This window comes from Carcharodon carcharias, chromosome 5 (genome assembly GCF_017639515.1).
Source record: "Carcharodon carcharias isolate sCarCar2 chromosome 5, sCarCar2.pri, whole genome shotgun sequence".
NCBI classification, from domain to species: domain Eukaryota; kingdom Metazoa; phylum Chordata; class Chondrichthyes; order Lamniformes; family Lamnidae; genus Carcharodon; species Carcharodon carcharias.
Window position 1 is genome coordinate 157,717,168 of NC_054471.1, and position 17,778 is coordinate 157,734,945.

The window sequence follows — 17,778 nt, forward strand, 5'->3', positions numbered from 1 at the left end:
TGTTCTGTAATTAACTCACTAATATGTTAAACAAAAACAGAATTACCTGGAAAAACTCAGCAGGTCTGGCAGCATCGGCGGAGAAGAAAAGAGTTGACGTTTCGAGTCCTCATGACCCTTCGACAGAACTTGAGTTCGAGTCCAGGAAAGAGCTGAAATATAAGCTGGTTTAAGGTGTGTGTGTGGGGGGCGGAGAGATAGAGAGACAGAGAGGTGGAGGGGGTTGGTGTGGTTGTAGCGACAAACAAGCAGTGATAGAAGCAGATCATCAAAAGATGTCAACAACAATAGTACAATAGAACACATAGGTGTTAAAGTTAAAGTTGGTGATATTATCTAAACGAATGTGCTAATTAAGAATGGATGGTAGGGCACTCAAGGTATAGCTCTAGTGGGTTTTTTTTTTATATAATGGAAATAGGTGGGAAAAGGAAAATCTTTATAATTTATTGGGAAAAAAAAAAAGAAGGGGGAAACAGAAAGGGGGTGGGGATGGGGGAGGGGACTCACGACCTAAAGTTGTTGAATTCAATATTCAGTCCGGAAGGCTGTAAAGTCCCTAGTCGGAAGATGAGGTGTTGTTCCTCCAGTTTGCGTTGGGCTTCACTGGAACAATGCAGCAAGCCAAGGACAGACATGTGGGCAAGAGAGCAGGGTGGAGTGTTAAAATGGCAAGCGACAGGGAGGTTTGGGTCATTCTTGCGGACAGACCGCAGGTGTTCTGCAAAGCGGTCGCCCAGTTTACGTTTGGTCTCTCCAATGTCTCCTCTACATTGGAGAGACCAAACGTAAACTGGGCGACCGCTTTGCAGAACACCTGCGGTCTGTCCGCAAGAATGACCCAAACCTCCCTGTCGCTTGCCATTTTAACACTCCACCCTGCTCTCTTGCCCACATGTCTGTCCTTGGCTTGCTGCATTGTTCCAGTGAAGCCCAACGCAAACTGGAGGAACAACACCTCATCTTCCGACTAGGGACTTTACAGCCTTCCGGACTGAATATTGAATTCAACAACTTTAGGTCGTGAGTCCCCTCCCCCATCCCCACCCCCTTTCTGTTTCCCCCTTCTTTTTTTTTTTCCCAATAAATTATAAAGATTTTCCTTTTCCCACCTATTTCCATTATATAAAATAAAAAAAAAAACCCACTAGAGCTATACCTTGAGTGCCCTACCATCCATTCTTAATTAGCACATTCGTTTAGATAATATCACCAACTTTAACTTTAACACCTATGTGTTCTATTGTACTATTGTTGTTGACATCTTTTGATGATCTGCTTCTATCACTGCTTGTTTGTCGCTACAACCACACCAACCCCCTCCACCTCTCTGTCTCTCTATCTCTCCGCCCCCCACACACACACCTTAAACCAGCTTATATTTCAGCTCTTTCCTGGACTCGAACTCAAGTTCTGTCGAAGGGTCATGAGGACTCGAAACGTCAACTCTTTTCTTCTCCGCCGATGCTGCCAGACCTGCTGAGTTTTTCCAGGTAATTCTGTTTTTGTTTTGGATTTCCAGCATCCGCAGTTTTTTTGTTTTTATCACTAATATGTTACCTCATTGTGTATAAAATCCCATGGTGCCTTTCTCTGTCAATTGAAGCCAAGCAGAGTCGCATGATATTAACTGCTGGTATCCTCTATTGGTTTCAGTTTTAAAGGGTAGTATACTACGAGGTTAAAAGATTAATATGCTATAATTGTGTGATCTAAACTAAAATTAATCATTAAACATAATTTTCCCTATAAAAACAAAAAAACTGCGGATGCTGGAAATCCAAAACAAAAACAGAATTACCTGGAAAAACTCAGCAGGTCAGGCAGCATTGGCGGAGAAGAAAAGAGTTGACGTTTCGAGTCCTCGTGACCCTTCGACAGAACTTGAGTTCGAGTCCAAGAAAGAGTTGAAATATAAGCTGGTTTAAGGTGTGTGGGGGGGCCGGAGAGAGAGAGAGAGAGAGAGAGAGAAGTGGAGGGGGTTGGTGTGGTTGTAGGGACAAACAAGCAGTAATAGAAGCAGATCATCAAAAGATGTCACCAACAATAGAACAAAAGAACACATAGGTGTTAAAGTTGGTGATATTATCTAAACGAATGTGCTAATTAAGAATGGATGGTAGGGCACTCAAGGTATAGCTCTAGTGGGGGTGGGGAGAGCATAAAAGATTTTAAAATATTTAAAAATAATGGAAATAGGTGGGAAAAGAAAAATCTATATAATTTATTGGAAAAAAAACAAAAGGAAGGGGGAAGCAGAAAGGGGGTGGGGATGGGGGAGGGAGCTCAAGACCTAAAGTTGTTGAATTCAATATTCAGTCCGGAAGGCTGTAAAGTGCCTAGTCGGAAGATGAGGTGTTGTTCCTCCAGTTTGCGTTGGGCTTCACTGGAACAATGCAGCAAGCCAAGGACAGACATGTGGGCAAGAGAGCAGGGTGGAGTGTTAAAATGGCAAGCGACAGGGAGGTTTGGGTCATTCTTGCGGACAGACCGCAGGTGTTCTGCAAAACGGTTGCCCAGTTTACGTTTGGTCTCTCCAATGTAGAGGAGACCACATCGGGAGCAACGAATGCAGTAGACTAAGTTGGGGGAAATGCAAGTGAAATGCTGCTTCACTTGAAAGGAGTGTTTGGGCCCTTGGACGCTAAGGAGAGAGAAAGTGAAGGGGCAGGTGTTGCATCTTTTGCGTGGGCATGGGGTGGTGCCATAGGAGGTTGAGGAGTAGGGGGTGATGGAGGAGTGGACCAGGGTGTACCGGAGGGAGCGATCCCTATGGAATGCCGATAGGGGAGGTGAAGGGAAGATGTGTTTGGTGGTGGCATCATGCTGGAGTTGGCGGAAATGGCGGAGGATGATCCTTTGAATGCGGAGGCTGGTGGGGTGATAAGTGAGGACAAGAGGGATCCTATCATGTTTCTGGGAGGGAGGAGAAGGCGTGAGGGCGGAAGCGCGGGAGATGGGCCGGACACAGTTGAGGGCCCTGTCAACGACCGTGGGTGGAAAACCTCGGTTAAGGAAGAAGGAGAACATGTCAGAGGAACTGTTTTTGAAGGTAGCATCATCGGAACAGATGCGACGAATGAGAAGGAACTGAGAGAATGGGATGGAGTCCTTACAGGAAGCAGGGTGTGAGGAGCTGTAGTCGAGATAGCTGTGGGAGTTGGTGGGTTTGTAATGGATATTGGTGGACAGTCTATCACCAGAGATTGAGACAGAGAGGTCAAGGAAGGGAAGGGAAGTGTCAGAGATGGACCATGTGAAAATGATGGAGGGGTGGAGATTGGAAGCAAAATTAATAAATTTTTCCAAGTCCCAACGAGAGCATGTAGCGGCACTGAAGTAATCATCGATGTACCGGAGAAAGAGTTGTGGAAGGGGGCCGGAGTAGGACTGGAACAAGGAATGTTCCTCATACTCCATAAAGAGACAGGCATAGCTGGGGCCCATGCAGGTACCCGTAGCCACACCTTTTATTTGGAGGAAGTGAGAGGAGTTGAAGGAGAAATTGTTCAGCGTGAGAACAAGTTCAGCCAGACGGAGGAGAGTAGTGGTGGATGGGGATTGTTCGGGCCTCTGTTTGAGGAAGAAGCTAAGGGCCCTCAGACCATCCTGGTGGGGGATGGAGGTGTAGAGGGATTGGACGTCCACGGTGAAGAGGAAGCGGTTGGGGCCAGGGAACTGGAAATTGTTGATGTGACGTAAGGTGTCAGAGGAATCACGGATGTAGATGGGAAGGGACTGGACAAGGGGAGAGAGAAGGGAGTCAAGAAAACGAGAAATGAGTTCTGTGGGGCAGGAGCAAGCTGAGACGATCGGTCTACCGGGGCAGTTCTGTTTGTGTATTTTGGGTAGGAGCTAGAAGCGGGCCGTCCGAGGTTGGGCGACTATCAGGTTGGAAGCTGTGGGAGGAAGATCCCCAGAGGAGATGAGGTCAGTGACAGTCCTGGAAACAATGGCTTGATGTTCAGTGGTAGGGTCATGGTCCAGGGAGAGGTAGGAGGAAGTGCCTGCGAGTTGATGCTCAGCCTCCGCGAGGTAGAGGTCAGTGCGCCAGACAACAGCACCACCCTTGTCAGCGGGTTTGATGACAATGTCAGGGTTGGACCTGAGAGAATGGAGTGCAGTAAGTTCAGAGAGAGAGAGATTAGAATGGGTGAGAGGAGCAGAGGAATTGAGACAACTAATGTCGCGCCGACAGTTCTCAATGAAAAGATCAAGAGAAGGTAAGAATCCAGAGGGAGGGGTCCAGGTGGAGGGAGAATATTGGAGGTGGGTGAAAGGATCCGTTGATTGGGTAGAGGACTCCTGCCCAAAGAAGTGAGCCCGGAGACCAAGACGGCGGAAGAAGAGTTCAGCATCATGCCGAGCCCGAAATTCATTGAGGTGAGGACGTAAGGGTATGAAACTAAGTCCTTTGCTGAGCACTGAACGTTCAGCATCGGAGAGGGGAAGGTCAGGGGGTATAGTGAATACACGGCTGGGGCTGGGATTGGAAGATGAGGTGGGGACGGAGGGACAGGCAGGGGCGGAGGGTCCTAGATGGGTGTTGGTGTCGATGAGTTGTTGGAGCTTGCGTTCCTTAGCACTTGAGAGAAAGAGAAAAGGTTTCTTGTTGAGGCGTCGGATGAGCCGAAGAATAAAATGAAACTGGACCTCTCCCTGGACCATGATCCTACCACTGAACATCAAGCCATTGTTTCCAGGACTGTCACTGACCTCATCTCCTCTGGGGATCTTCCTCCCACAGCTTCCAATCTGATAGTCGCCCAACCTCGGATGGCCCGCTTCTATCTCCTACCCAAAATACACAAACAGAACTGCCCCGGTAGACCGATCGTCTCAGCTTGCTCCTGCCCCACAGAACTCATTTCTCGTTTTCTTGACTCCCTTCTCTCTCCCCTTGTCCAGTCCCTTCCCATCTACATCCGTGATTCCTCTGACACCTTACGTCACATCAACAATTTCCAGTTCCCTGGCCCCAACCGCTTCCTCTTCACCGTGGACGTCCAATCCCTCTACACCTCCATCCCCCACCAGGATGGTCTGAGGGCCCTTAGCTTCTTCCTCAAAACAGAGACCCGAACAATCCCCATCCACCACTACTCTCCTCCGTCTGGCTGAACTTGTTCTCACGCTGAACAATTTCTCCTTCAACTCCTCTCACTTCCTCCAAATAAAAGGTGTGACTATGGGTACCCGCATGGGCCCCAGCTATGCCTGTCTCTTTCTGGGGTATGTGGAACATTCCTTGTTCCAGTCCTACTCCGGCCCCCTTCCACAACTCTTTCTCCGGTACATCGATGATTACTTCGGTGCCGCTTCATGCTCTCGTCGGGACTTGGAAAAATTTATTAATTTTGCTTCCAATCTCCACTCCTCCATCATTTTCACATGGTCCATCTCTGACACTTCCCTTCCCTTCCTTGACCTCTCTGTCTCAATCTCTGGTGATAGACTGTCCACCAATATCCATTACAAACCCACCGACTCCCACAGCTATCTCGACTACAGCTCCTCACACCCCGCTTCCTGTAAGGACTCCATCCCATTCTCTCAGTTCCTTCTCATCCGTCGCATCTGTTCCAATGATGCTACCTTCAAAAACAGTTCCTTTGACATGTCCTCCTTCTTCCTTAACCGAGGTTTTCCACCCACGGTCGTTGACAGGGCCCTCAACCGTGTCCGGCCCATCTCCCGCGCATCCGCCCTCACGTCTTCTCCTCCCTCCCAGAAACATGATAGGGTCCCCCTTGTCCTCACTTATCACCCCACCAGCCTCCGCATTCAAAGGATCATCCTCCACCATTTCCGCCAACTCCAGCATGATGCCACCACCAAACACATCTTCCCTTCACCCCCACTATCGGCATTCCATGGGGATCGCTCACTCCGGGACACCCTGGTCCACTTCTCCATCACCCCCTACTCCTCAACCCCCTCCTATGGCACCACCCCATGCCCACGCAAAAGATGCAACACCTGCCCCTTCACTTCCTCTCTCCTCACCGTCCAAGGGCCCAAACACTCCTTTCAAGTGAAGCAGCATTTCACTTGCACTTCCCCCAACTTAGTCTACTGCATTCGTTGCTCCCAATGTGGTCTCCTCTACATTGGAGAGACCAAACGTAAACTGGGCAACCGCTTTGCAGAACACCTGCAGTCTGTCCGCAAGAATGACCCAAACCTCCCTGTCGCTTGCCATTTTAACACTCCACCCTGCTCTCTTGCCCACATGTCTGTCCTTGGCTTGCTGCATTGTTCCAGTGAAGCCCAACGCAAACTGGAGGAACAACACCTCATCTTCCGACTAGGCACTTTACAGCCTTCCGGACTGAATATTGAATTCAACAACTTTAGGTCTTGAGCTCCCTCCCCCATCCCCACCCCCTTTCTGCTTCCCCCTTCCTTTTGTTTTTTTTCCAATAAATTATATAGATTTTTCTTTTCCCACCTATTTCCATTATTTTTAAATATTTTAAAATCTTTTATGCTCTCCCCACCCCCACTAGAGCTATACCTTGAGTGCCCTACCATCCATTCTTAATTAGCACATTCGTTTAGATAATATCACCAACTTTAACACCTATGTGTTCTTTTGTTCTATTGTTGGTGACATCTTTTGATGATCTGCTTCTATTACTGCTTGTTTGTCCCTACAACCACACCACCCCCTCCACTTCTCTCTCTCTCCGCCCCCCCCCACACACCTTAAACCAGCTTATATTTCAACTCTTTCTTGGACTTGAACTCAAGTTCTGTCGAAGGGTCACGAGGACTCGAAACGTCAACTCTTTTCTTCTCCGCCGATGCTGCCAGTCCAGAGTTTGTCCAGGTAATAATTTTCCCTATATTCTCCAACCAGACCCTACTCCAGACTAATATTAACATGGTAGCCTGTGTTGCATAGCTATTGGGTCTTACAGTCACATGATCAATCTGCTCACATTCTCTTAAAGGTGTATTACACCTCAGATTACGAAACCACATCCACGTTTAAACAACAGAATGTTTAAACATTGACAAAAGGTTAGCATGCCACATCAGGAAATTAGGGACACATACCTCCACCATAAATATTAAAGAAACCTATGAAGACAATTTCATTGCAAATCTAAATCTTGTTAACAAATAATTTTAAAAGCTATAAATCTTGTTAACAAAAATTGTTAAAAGCTCTAGTGCTTTAAAAAAATATATATTAAAAATTTTTTTTTTACAAAATTATAATCAAAATAATCGCCACACATACTGGAAAAATTAAAGAAGTAGATTACTTCTTCAAAAAGTTATTAATATGCCAGCACAAAGCTCCTGGGCTTAGATGATTTTCATCACACTTTTATAGGTAGGGCATTGGAACTGCTTTTAATCTCCCTTTTATTAAGGTCATTTAAATAACCTTGTGAAAAAGGTCATTTTGCAGGTATGTTTGACCAAGAAATTGTTAGTGAAATTTAAAACAAAGATGCTTTAAAGTTTGCACTGATTAAACCATTTGCCTCATCAATACAGATTCAAATTGATGCAAAACTCCTGTGCAAGTGTTGAAAGATACTTTGTGGCCTGACTTCTTTGGAAACAAATCTTCTGCGGATTATCTATAGACACATTAGCCTATCAAGAAACAACAGCTGCAGTCTTGCTAAACCTGAAAAAACATTCAAAGGAACAGAGTTTAAGTATTGGACAAATCTTAGCTTCAGAGTATTACCCTCATTTTAATATTGAAGTTGAGACCTACAGCATCCCCACTTGGGAGCACAGCCATTTCAACAGGGCTGGAATCCAAGAGATGTGAGCTAAAGGCACAAGCTGTTACCATTTGCTGTTTCATTAGAATAAATTGTCCTATTAGAATATATCATTACACTGTGGAAATCAAGCCCACAAGAAGAAGGACATAACATTTTTTTGTATGATGATGATATCTTAATGTTTTTGTCCAGTATTTGGTTTTACGTCCTCTATTGTGAACGCATTTTGCAATATGTAAGAATAAGAGATCAACTAACCAAAGGTTTGCAATCTTTAAAATCTGTTTATCTTGAGGGTAATTTGTTGCAATCCTGACATTCTTCCATGGGACACTTACGCATGGCAGGTTTTTCTGAACTTCCTCTCTCTCTGTTATTTTTGTGTAGGCTTTAACTCATTGGGGTGCATCTTGTCTTTTTGCAATAGTGCAAGAGGGATGATAACAAGTCAACAACTAATTTTATATCTCTCCTGATTTTTATTTCAATTGAACTCAACAGAGACAAAAACGGAGGGAGATGTACATCGGTCTCATTCTTGATTATGCTATTGCACAATGCCAAGGTCTATCCCACAATTTATATGGGTTAATGCTTCCACAACTATGGCAGCGAGCAGAATTCAGACAAATATGTTTAATAGTGGTAGACTACACCCCATGGTTGAATTTCAGGTCCTTTGCCTTTTAATATGTTTCAGCACTTATTAAGCTTAATTGGTTTCTGAAATATATTGATAATGTAACATATTTGAATTGAACCACCACATTTAAGAAAATTGAAAATTATCTTACTCAATAAATTAGATTACCACTGCTAGTGTGGAAGAAAGTGATGTTGAGGATGTCTATTATAGCTAAAATTAACTATGTTTTTCCTATGTTACCTTTGTAATTCTCATACAATTTGCTTAAGAGAATGCATGCATTGTTCAAGATGTTTCTCTGGGGAACTATTAAACTCAGATTGAGTATGGCAAAGATACAGCATGATAGAACAAGGGGTAGGATGTGACTGCCAGACCCATTGATGTACTGTATATCATTTGGATTTCAGCAGCTTCTATTATGGATATATCCTCCAGCAGTCATAAACCAAGCCGGCTGATAATTGAGGAAAGTATGGCTAAACCATTTGATCCTATGTTCCTTACTTTACAAATCAGTGCTATTTGGAAAGCAACATAATCCAATTTTAAAGATTGCATGCAAAATCATATAAAGAATTTAATTATCTCATAGGTTGCAATTTTAGTCTGATACATGATAGTTCAAGATGGGGTAGCTTGGCTATTTGGGTTGGATGTTGTAAGGTTTTGATAATGTTAAATTCTAAGGGATTCTGTATTGGTTGAACTAATATTTATGATTTTTGTCTTAAGCACCTTTTAAATAGTTCAGTTTGAATTTCTGCTAGTAAGACAATTTACAGTTAAGGTAGCCTGGAAACAGGAAGGCAGATACTTGCAAAAAACTGTTCCGAGCTGCCCAGCAGCATATTTGGGGGATACTCCAAAGATACACTGGGGAATTCCCATTGAAAGTTCCCAGGAAAGGTTTGCACAGCAATTGCCTAGAAGGGCAGCTTCCTCTGGGCAATTGCACTGCTCTGGGAACCATCCGAAAATGCAACTTAAATCGCAAACTTCAGGTGGTTCCCATTGGGTTACACCAATAGTTACTCAGAAAAAAATTAGAAGGATCAAAACCACTTCTATCTTCAGAGAACTATTTTACAAAGACGGACCGAACCCCCACGGGACTTCCCCACTCCCTGACCCCCGAGGGGTCTCCACCCAACCCAAGCTACCCCACCCATGGGAATACCCCCACACCACCCCCAAATTCCCCAGTGGACTCCCCACAACCCTGACTATCCACACCCCACAGAATTCACCCCACCCCTACAGGGACTCCTCCCACCTCCCCAACCCCAGCCAAGCCTGACCCAACCCAAGGCCTGACCCGAGACCCAAGCCCCAAACAACCTGAAACCCCACCCCTACTCCACAAAGCCCAAGACCCAACTTCCCCCAAGTCCTGAGACCCAACCCCCACCCCTGAGACTCAAGAACTCACTCCCAAGGCCTGAGACCCAAGTCCCCCACCCTACGACCAATCCCCAACCACTTCTCAAACAGTCCCAAACTCCAGCAACACTGGGACCCCGCTAACCTCCCCGACATCCAAACCACCCCACCATCCGCTGACCCCTCCCTGACCTCTGATCCCCCCAACCTCCCCAAGTCCTTCCTACTTACCTCAGCCTCTTACCTTCTCCCTGGCCTGTTAAGAACCTTTAAATTTCAATGGATATTTAACTTATATGATTTACAGCAGCTACTGCCATAAAATAAAAAGAAACGTAGCCTCCTTCACATCAACAGAGCTGGACTTCAACCCTAGACCCTGGGGACACGCTGCACTGCCTGAATCTCGTCTGGAAGGTTGAGTGAGATAGCATCGGAAATAAATTGACATAAGTAATTGGACACGGAGTGGCAGCCTGACATTGCCACCCTGAGGAAGTTATAGCCCAATGACTTTAAAGGTGCCAAAATATCTGGATTCAAGCAGTTGCATTTGTCTTAATTGCACTGTGTGCATTTGAGGGCCTCTTTGTCAGCTTTAAAGAAATAAGTAAAAGGTTTCAACTCTGCAGCTTAGACTGAGGATGACACCTTATCTTTAAAAAAAAAATCATGTCTTTGAATCAGAATTAGATTTATTAAACACCTTAATCTATGAACTATATTTGTAGGACAGAACACCTATATTTTAAAAAGACATCTTTTCTGACGTTATAACTGGAATTTTCCAGCCCTGTTAGTGTTGGCCGGTGGGGGGAACAATATAGCAAGAAGGCCAAAAATCGATTTTACGTCATTGTGAAACCCGTTTGCGATCGTCCACTCCACCAGTCAATAGCGGGCCGTGTATCCCACCGCCACACAATGGGAACATCATTTTAATACATTTGCATCTAATTATAAGCCCTGCTCACCAGAATCATCCCCCCAGGTTAAATTTACCGCCCATGTCGGCTGCGATGTCAGAACAGCTTGCTTCACGACTGCCTTTCAAAGGCGTGTACCTGATGAGCTGAACTTGAAGGGGAACTCGGAGGTGATTGCACACAGCCTTGCGCAGTGCTTGTGAGCATCACCAGTTGGACACCAAGGATGAGGTGCTGTGCATTGGCAGGGGGAACAGGCAAGTGACTTTTTCCTGGCTGGCTTTCAGTGCAGTGCCAGGGCAAGAGTTCCATTGCAGGTTAGGCTGGGGTGGGGTGAGGTGGGGTTGGGGTTTTGGGGGTTGGAGGAGAAACACAGCAAAGGCTGAAGGAAATACTCAAGCTCATGCTGAGTGTTGGGCAAATGGGGGTGTAAGGGAAGCGGCTATGCAGTTGGAAAATCTTGTCAAAAGTGAGCATTCTTCCGCAGCTCCATTGACATGCTTGGAGTCGGGCCTCTGAAGCTTTTCTGCCCACTCAGGCAACATAAAAGCATGAAAGTGCCACCAACTGCTCCAGGGCTTTTCACCCCTCGGGCGCAGACTGCAAATTATTGTGCGTTTTAGGAGGCAGCAGAACAATTGGCCGACTGGGCAAGATGTACAATCCCCTTGCGAAAGGTGGCCATGGTACGGTCAATGGTGGAGGCTTTCACAGCCCCTTGCAATGTCTTTATTAAGGTTTGGATCTATATCCATCATGGTTCATGCTAACAGTGCAGCCTTGCAGTGTGGGTTAGGAGAATGCCTGCGCCTGAACTGAGAGCACAGCATGCAGTTCAGTGGCCAAAGCTGCCAACATTTGATCAAGTGGAAGGAAGTGGTGGCATAGTGGTATTATCACTGGGCCAATATTCCAGAGACCCAGGGTATTGCTCTAGGGACCTGGGTTCGAATCCCAGCATGTTAAATTTGAATTCATTAAAAATTTAGATCCTGCAGGACCTGGAATTAAAAGTCTAATGATAACCATGAAACCATTGCCAATTGTTGTAAAAACCCATTTGGTTCACTGATGCTCTTTAGGGAAGGAAATCTGCTGTCCTTACCTGGTCTGGCCTACATGTGACTCCAGACCGACAGCATTGTTGTTAACTCTTAAAAATGCCCTCTGAGTGAGGGCAATTAGGATGGGCAATAAATACTGGCCTAACCAGTGACACCCACATCCAGTGAACTGGTAAAGAAAAAATGCACAACAATGAATGTAGTGCACAATGAGCCCACTACAGACTGGCCATCCAAGTGGTGTCCAGCACTCTCCTGCATGCGTGAAGGGGCCTTCAGGCTTGACCATGAGAGGTTCTTAGTACACTCATGTTAACCCATTCGTCTCTCTCTCTCTTTGATCCTGCAGAAGAAGAACAGCAGGATCATGGAGCCTGGTGATTTAGTGGTATGCCTCATGACTTCCAGGGAGCAGAGAGGTAGATGAAGAGACCAGCAGAGGTGTCTGGCTCAGCAAAGGGAGGAGCACCTCCCTCAAGATAAAGGGGCTAGGGTCTGCTCTGCACGCAGCTGAAGATCCACAGTGAGCCGTTGCTTGTAAGGAGCCTCACTAGACCCAGGGTCTATAGATGGCGCCTGTCGTTCCTGCAGTAGACCTAGAACCAGTGTCACCGAAGATCAACGCATGTCTAGAGAACTGGTTGGTCACGTATGCTGCCTGCTGCAGGATTTGGCACCAAGGGGACATGGAGGACATCCACTGCCAATGGCCGTGAAAGTGACCACAATGATCAATTTTTACGCCGGTGGCCTCTTTCGGGGCTCCATAGGCGACCTGTTTGGGACCTCACCAGCCTCCATGCACAAATGTATCCAGGAGGCCATGGGAGCCATTTTCGCGAAGGCACAGAACTTTGTGAATTTCGCCTGGGATCAGGAAAGCCAGGAAGCAAGCGCACTGGGATTTGCATAGATCTCTGGTTTTCCACAAGTGCAGGATGCCATAGACTGCACTCAATTGGTGCTCAGATCTCCATGGCAACAAGCAGTCAACTATATCAACCGCAAGGGTGTCCACTCGGTGAATGTTCAGCTGGTCTGTGACTGCCACTAACACATCCCATAGGTCTGTATATGATTCCCAGGGAGCATTCATGACTCCTACATCCTCAGCAGGTCTCAGATCTCTGACATCTTCCAGGATTCACAGAGGCTGCAGGGTTGGCTCCTTGGAGACAAGGGCTACCCACAGAGGAAGTAGCTGATGAACACCCTTGCAGCAGTGTGGCAATCTGATGTGTAATATACAAATGAAAGCCTGAGGTTACGAGGAGGATGAGCAGATCATGACTGAAATAGCCAATGAAATGACGTACTTTTCCGAGAATGAAAAGATCTATTCAGACAAAGGCTGCAAAACAGTGGCCACCAAGTTGGACTTTTCCTTGTAATGTGCGTGTGTGTTTTTTAAATTGGAAAATACTTTGCCTTTCTACACTGCACATTTTTTAATATATTTCAAAATAATTAAAATTGAGACAAATGTTGTCATTTAAGATCACATGATCTTGGTACCCAATAGCAGAGTAGTGTGGGCTACCTCTCTAGTCAGTAGTCTTGACCTTGAATTTTCCCAGAATTTCAGTAAGTGCGGTAGCGGGCAGGTAAAATGGAGTCCTACCCGCCGAAGAAAATGGTGGGTTTTCACACCGCATCTTCCCGAGATCACCTCATTATTTATTCACTCCTGCGAAACACACTGTTTCCATGGAGGGCGGGCTCTAATTTGCCCGCTCACCATCTGTTGCGTCACACCAGCTACCATCTTTAAAAGGCAGCCACCAGCAAAACGCTCATTGCCACCAACTCACCACTGCTGCCTGGGAGACATGGCCAGCAAAGGCAAAAAGACTGCAGCAGCCCTGCTTCAACGATGGGTCCCTCGAGCAACTGCTGGATGTCATGGCGGCCTGCCGGGGTATGCTCTGTGGCTGCAGGATGGGCGGCAATGTCACCAACCTGGCTTGAGAGGTGGTGGCAGTGGTGGTCAGCGCGAACGCCCTGCAGAGGATACTTTCTGATCCACAGTAGGGAGGCAGGGACTTCCCAGATCCCTGGCACTTGGAGGACTGCGGGAGGCCAGAACGTTGCTGAGTCGGAGTCAGGTGACGAGCCTCTGGACTCGGTCATGTCACAGTTGCTGAAGCTGCAAAGGCAAGCTCAGGAACATCAGGAAAGGATGTCAGCTGCACTCCTCAGATTGCAAGGCACGATGGTGGAATCCATCCGTCTTCAGGCTGAGATGATAACACCGGCATTGCAACACTGGCCATGGAGACCTTGGTCCAGGACGTCATTCCTGAACTGCTGCACGGGCTTAACTCCATCGCTCATGCCATAGTTGGCCTCCAACAGTGTGTACGCGAGAGGGGTGCTGGGCAGTTCGACTTCACTCCAGCTACCCCTTCCACTCATGGAGTCAGCCAGGGGCCCTTGGGAGGAGAATCAGCGGGTGCACACTCCGAGACCATCCACTCAGGTGACTCTGAGAATGACCGGATCAGCCGAATCCCCTCTTCCTGTGACTTCCACAGATCCAGCTTCACAGGCCAAGGAGGATGCCACTGCCACACAGCAGGACCCTGAAAGCAGCCCCAAGTCTCAGCCCTCCAGAGGACACCAGCCAAAGTCATCACAGACAGGGCATCGCAATCAGCAGGCTGACTCCACCTCTGCTGTAGTTATCCGGGGAGCACCAAGACATAGCGGCAGGATTAGGAAGGTTAAAAGGATGTAACTCTTTCTTGAGTCAAACAATTAAACTAAATTAACAAAATTGGGATAAATCAGGCACAGCCCCTAATTCAGGTCAGCTGTAAAACCAAGAACAAAGTTTAAAGGAAACTTACAAACTTTAAATCAAAATGTGATTAAAGGGGTCAATAAAGCACCCCAGTCCCCGCGGTGCCCACTGAGCACGGAAGGCCTCGAGAATGCCGGCAGACACCACGTGCTCCCTCTCCAAGGACACCCGGCCGCGAACGTAGCCACGGAAAAAGCCTACTGCACCTGGTATTCCCAGGCGGTCTCCCATTCAAGTACTAACCAGGCCTGAGTCTGCTTAGCTTCCGAGAACAGACAAGATCGGGCGTTTTCAGACTAGTATGGCCGTAGGCTAAAAGGATGTAACTCTTATGAGTTAAAACCAATCAAACTAAATTAACAAAATTAGGATAAATCAGGCACAGCCCCTAATTTAGGTCAGCTGTAAAACCAAGAACAAAGTTTAAAGGAAACTTACAACTTTAAACCAAAATGCGATAAAAGGGGTCAATAAAGCACCCCAGTCCCCGCGGTGCCCACCGAGCATGGAAGGCCTCGAGGGTACCGGCAGACACCATGTGCTCCCTCTCCAGGGACATCCAGCCGCGAACGTGGCCACGGAAGAGGGACAAACAATCGGGCAGGACTCCCCCATCGATCGCCCGCTGCCTGGACCTGCTAAAAGGATGTAGCTCTTATAGGGTCAAAACTATTAAACTATATTAACAAAATTGGGATAAATCAGGCACAGCCCCTAATTTAGGTCAGCTGTAAAATCAAGAACAAAGTTTAAAGGAAACTTACAACTTTAAATCAAAATGTGATAAAAGGGGTCAATAAAGCACCCCTGACCCGTGGTGCCCACCGGGCATGGAAGGCCTCGAGAGTGCCAGCAGACACCACGTGCTCCCTCTCTAGGGACATCCGGCCGCGAACGTAGCCGCGGAAGAGGGACAAACAATCGGGTGGGACTTCCCCGTCGATCGCACGCTGCCTGGACCTGTTAATAGCCAACTTGGCCAGGCTAAAAGGATGTAACTCTTTCGAGTTAAAACCAATAAAACCAAATTAACAAAATTGGGATAAATCAGGCACAGCCCCTAATTCAGGTCAGCTGTAAAACCAAGAACAAGGTTTAAAGGAAACTTACAAACTTTAAACCAAAATGTGATTAAAGGGGTCAATAAAACACCCCAGTCCCCACGGTGCCCACCGAGCATGGAAGGCCTTGAGTGTGCCAGCAGACACCGCGTGTTCCCTCTCCAGGGACATCCGGCCGCGAACGTAGCCACGGAAGAAGGAAAACAATCGGGCGGGGCTCCCCCGTCGATCTCCCGCTGCCTGGACCTGTTAATAGCCAACTTGGCCAGGCTAAAAGGATGTAACTCTTTCGAGTACAAACACGTTTCCATCTGTTCCTATTCAGATGAAGTTACATTGTTTCATAATTTGCCATTGTGAGATTTGAACTCTTGATCTTGGGGTTACAAACCCAGTACCATAACCACTTGGCTATTTAGGCCAAGTTGCACAGCTTGAGCACGGGTTTAATCACTTGTACATAATGTTCACTATTGTCAATAAACTTCAAAGAATGAAAGAATGTCTCCCTGCCTATGTCTCCTTGTTCTGATGAGCAATGTTTGTGTCACTCAGATGTGAAACCTTTCTGCACAAGATAAAAGGCAGGTGTCTCAGTCCAGGGCCTCTTCCCTGTGCTCTGTACGGCCTTCAGACCACAGTGATGGTCCCGCCTCACACTCCTTGGAAACATCACTGATTCCTGCACCTCGACGGTGCTGGTCATTGCTGCCAGAATGTAGTGGGCTGGCAACAGAGTTCTCTCACTCCCTCTGTGTGGTCTCAGCACCTTTAAGGTGTGGCTGGCCCCCATCACTCCAGAACCTGCGACCAGTGATGCTGTGCACCAGCTCCTGAAGTGCTGAGGTACTGAAGGCAGACACAGCATCAGATGCATCTAAAGTTCCATGGATGCATCTCTGAGTTGGCCCTGATCATGGGGCACAAGCGAGCTGCCCTCGGACAGACAGGAGTCAGACATTCTCAGAGGCTTTGTGAAGATCTGTGGAGTGTCCTCACTGCATGTCATCATCATCCTCCTACGATCAAGCGACTATTAGGGCCTCCACTGCATCTCCACGACAGGAGCATTCTCATAGAGGGTATTGGCACTGGAATAAGCACAAACTGCAATGTGAGGATCTATGGGGTCACCTCACTGCATGTCGGCATCATCCTCCACAAATCTGGCAACTATGAGTACACCTGTCTTGCCTAACCAGTACGAGAGCCTCATACCTGTCATCGTCACTACCAAGGACCCCATCACCCTCATCCGCGTCAGCACCCTCCTCATCAGAGAAGACATGCAGCTCCTCCATCTCCTCCTCAGCCAACTCCCCTCCCCGTTGCAGCGCCAGGTCGTAAAGGACGCAGCACACAGCGATGATGCATGACACCCTCTGCGGACTGTATAGCAGGGCTCCACCAGTCTGGTCCTGGCACCAGAACCTCATCTTCAGCATCCCAATGGTTTGCTCCACTAAGCTGCGAGCAGCTGCTTGAACCTCATTATAGTGTCTGAGGCCGCCGCATGGGTGTCATCAGCCACGTCCTCTGTGGGGAGCCCTTGTCCCCAAGGAGCCATCCCTGCAGCCTATGTGGACCCTGGAAGATTGCAGGGATCTGCGAGCAAGTCAGGACCTAGCCATCGTGCACACTCCCTGGAAATCGTGCGCACACCTGCAGGATGCATTTCTGGTGGTCGCACACTAGTTGCATGTTCAGTGAGTGGAAGTCCTTGCGGTTGATGAAGTCCACTGTGTTTAGCAATGGAGACGTGAGCACTGCATGAATACAGTCAATCGCACCCTGAATCTGTGGGAAACTGAGATCAGGGCGAATCCAATGGCCCTTGCATCCTGGCTGTCCCAGTTCCGGGCGAAATGCACAAAGTTGTGTCCATGGAGAAGATGGCATCTGTGACCTCATGGATGCATTTGTGGGTGGCGGATTGTGAAATCCCACAGAGGTCACCTGTGGAGCCCTGAAAGGAGTCACTGGCATAGAAGTTGAGTGCCGTGGTCACTTTCACAGCCACTGGCAGTGGATGCCCTCAATGTCCCCTTGGCACCAAGTCCTGCAGTAAGTGGCAGATGTGGGCCACCAGGTCCCTAGACATGCTCAGTCATCAGCGACATTGGTTCTCAGTCATCGGCAAG

General features: G+C 47.4%; 1 non-coding gene across 1 annotated transcript; it reads right to left on the reverse strand.

The window, feature by feature from the left end:
- Positions 1 to 14,770: 14,770 nt before the first annotated feature.
- Positions 14,771 to 14,889, reverse strand: LOC121278593. Its single transcript, XR_005943249.1, has one exon. It is a non-coding gene; the product is annotated as a 5S ribosomal RNA (ribosomal RNA).
- Between the last annotated feature and the right edge of the window lie 2,889 nt (positions 14,890 to 17,778).